Below are 3,352 nucleotides of genomic sequence, written 5' to 3' on the forward strand. Positions count from 1 at the left end.
ATTCATGAGGTGATTAGTGTAGAAAAATGATTAAAATTACCGAGTTTGCAAGCATATTGTTGTTATTTCACATTTGATATTTTGCGTCTTGTCGTCAAAATTAGTAGCTTTTACTGAACTTAATGACAGTCTTTGAAAGCACGACGAATTTTAGAAATCATTTTTTAAACTTAATTAAATAAAGTAAATTTTATTTTTAAAAATTCACACAAAACTTAAAAAAAAAACATATTAATTTCATACAAAACCTATAAAACAAAAAAAATTCAGAATGGGGGAGAAAACTAGTTCTTTAGTGTCTGCTAGTAGAAAAGACCAATCGGATTCCATTCTCGGAACTACACGAGAACAGAACAACTAACTCTAGACAACATTTTCTTTTTAGAACATTTGAATCTCCCCACACTTAGGTAGCTGTGGTGTCAAAATTGTGATTAACTTCATCGTCAATTTCTCTTGGACCATAATCAACTTGCATATCTATGACTTTAGCTTTAAGCCAGTGACCAGCTTCTTCTGTAATATCCACAAATTCAACTAGTTTCGCCTTTTCTTTAGGCGATAGATTGGATACTAACCGGTTACATAACTTAAAGTTCCCCTTAATTCTAGCATCGTAAACCTGTTTAATAAGTTTCTTCATTGAACTATTAATAACGGGATCGTTTAATTTCGTGTCAACAACGGGGTTCTTTGTTATCAGGTCATCATTAGGTGTTACTTCATTTTCCCCACACTTAGGCGTTTTATTATTATTGAGCACTACCATTGGAGTTGGTAAAACAACATGGTTCTTACCAATCGTTTTTGCTTGTTCAACGGTTTTGGTTGGTGGAGATTTAGACTTTCGAATCATAAAGGTGATCAATTTCTCATCATTACTAAGTGTCATTCTACCCTTTCTTACATCAAATAACGCCCCGGTGGACGCTAAGAATGGTCGACCTAAAATTAGAGGAATGTTTGGGTCCCCTTCTATGTCAATGACAATGAATTCGACTAGAAAGGTTAAATTACCTACTTGAATGGGTAGGTTGTCAGCAATTCCAACTGGGTGCTTAATGGTTTAATCAAGGAGTCGAACACTCATATCCGTTGGACTTAACTTACCTACTCCTAATCTCTTATATAATGAAAGAGGCATAACACTCACACTTGCACCTAAATCTGCTAGTGCATCATACATGACACAGTCACTAAGTAGACAAGGAACAATAAATTCACCCGGATCACCCACTTTGGGTGGAGGTTTCGGTGGAACTGTCTTCACTGGGTTTACTTCTACTGTTTTTGTTTCTTACACTTTCTTATTCTTCTTCTTCTTCTTCTTCTTTCCAGAGGTATCACAAACTTTATTACCTATCACTTGCTCATACTCAACTCATTTTCTTGGAAATAGGATGGGTGGTCTGTATGGTGCCACCACTGGCTTTACATACTCAGGTGGTGGTGGTGGTGTTGTAACTTCTTCATTGTTACTCACATCTAAAACCTTCCCATCTTCTGGTGTTGGGTTTTCAGAATTTGTTGACACCATATTAACAATCTCATTTCGAGGATTTACTTCAGTATTACTCGGTAGCTTTCCTTGTTCCCTTTCACTCATCAATCTAACAAGAGTACCTACTTGTTTTTCTAGATTCAAAATGGAAGCTTGTTGAGTTCTAAATGACTGATCAAACCTCCCGTTCGTTTGGGTTTGAGTTTCAATAAATTGTGTTTGAGATTCAACTAGCTTAAATACCACTTCTTCCAGATTTGAATTTTTCTCTTCGGTTTGTTGTGGTGGTTTATACAAGCCAGGTCTTTGTTGATTGAAAGTGTTGTTTTGAGTTGGTTGGTTATTCGGACCTTGTTGGTTATACGAGTTATTGTATGGTCCTTTTGGATTGTAAAGAATGTTTTGATTTCGATTGAAGTTTAGCCTTGGCGGTTGATAATTATTTTGATAATTATTTCCCGGCCTTTGGTTCATGTAGGAAACATTCTCACATTGTTCCATCATTTGTTCAATGTGACAATCTTTCGTTAAGTGTGGTCCTCCGCATTGCTCACAACTGATTCGTATTGCGTGAATATCTTTAGTCATCTTTTCCATTCGTCTCTCGAAAGCATCTATTTTTGCGGAAACAGAATCAAAGTTATGGCTAGAATCGGCTCTAGCCGCTTTAGATGAATGAAAAATATCTTTTTCCTGATGCCACTCATGAGAGTGGGATGTTGTGTTATCAATAATCTAGTGAGCTTCGGTTGAAGTTTTCTTCATAATGGAACCACCAGCTGCTGTGTCGATGTCTTTTCGTGTGGCGATGTCGACTCCTTTATAGAAGATTTACACTATTTGAAAAGTATCTAAACCATGTTGAGGACATCCTCTCAACATCCTTCTGAATCTTGTCCATGCCTCATATAACATTTCATTTGGCTTTTGCACGAACGTGGCAATTTCTCCTTGAAGTCTCATGGATTTAGATGCCGGAAAGAATCTTTGAAGAAATTTCTCAACTAAAACATCCCATGTATCAATGGCTCCTTCAGGTAACGATTCTAACCAATCTTTGGCTTCTCCTTTTAAAGTCCATGGGAACAACATAAGATAAATAGTTTCATCCTCAACTTCTCGAATTTTAAATAGATTACAAATCCTATTAAAAGTTCGAAGATGTTCGTTTGGATCTTCTTTTGTTGTACCACCAAATTGGCACTGATTGGTGATCATGTGTAGGATTTGTCCTTTGATTTCAAAATCTGATGCTCTAACATCTGGCTGAATAATGGCGTGACCTTGGCCCGTGCGTATGGCTCTCATTCGGTCTTCCATACTTTGAGGTTCCGTTATTTCCATATTTGAATTTGTTGAATCCGAATCACTAGAAGATTCTGATTTAACGGTTTGTGGTTCAGGAGGAATGATTAGTGGTTCTGGATCTTGGAATTGTCCTTGAATATCCTCCGGGTTCTCAATTGTGAAATCGGGATCAAAAGATGGATTATCGGAATTTTGAGTTGAAGTACTTGTTCGACTAGATGATGATTCTAAAGAAAAATCAACGGCAACAATATTGGCTAGATGTCTTGATCGAGTTACAGGTGGTGAATGTATGAAAGGTGGTGAACGTTTTACTCGGTGCATTCACTGAATATCCTATTAGTTATAAATATAAAAATTATAAAAGTTATCAAATTAATAGACTTTTCTGATTTTGCCCACGTTTCGAATAGCCAAAAGATGCAGCAGGTAGCCAGGACCCTTTAAATCGGAAGCCCACAACTCGCCACTAACAAATCCAACTATTACTACGAACCAGAAAATTTGGATGTCTATCAATTTGACCGCTTAAAATAATTTTTC

The 3,352-nt window shown here is 36.6% G+C and overlaps 1 non-coding gene across 1 annotated transcript; it reads left to right on the forward strand.

The window, feature by feature from the left end:
• The first annotated feature begins 2,354 nt into the window (after positions 1 to 2,354).
• On the forward strand, positions 2,355 to 2,461 carry LOC139856526 (small nucleolar RNA R71). The gene has a single exon (XR_011762002.1). It is a non-coding gene; the product is annotated as a small nucleolar RNA R71 (small nucleolar RNA).
• The last annotated feature ends 891 nt before the right edge of the window (positions 2,462 to 3,352 follow it).

This window comes from Rutidosis leptorrhynchoides, chromosome 6, assembly GCF_046630445.1.
Source record: "Rutidosis leptorrhynchoides isolate AG116_Rl617_1_P2 chromosome 6, CSIRO_AGI_Rlap_v1, whole genome shotgun sequence".
Taxonomy (NCBI): domain Eukaryota; kingdom Viridiplantae; phylum Streptophyta; class Magnoliopsida; order Asterales; family Asteraceae; genus Rutidosis; species Rutidosis leptorrhynchoides.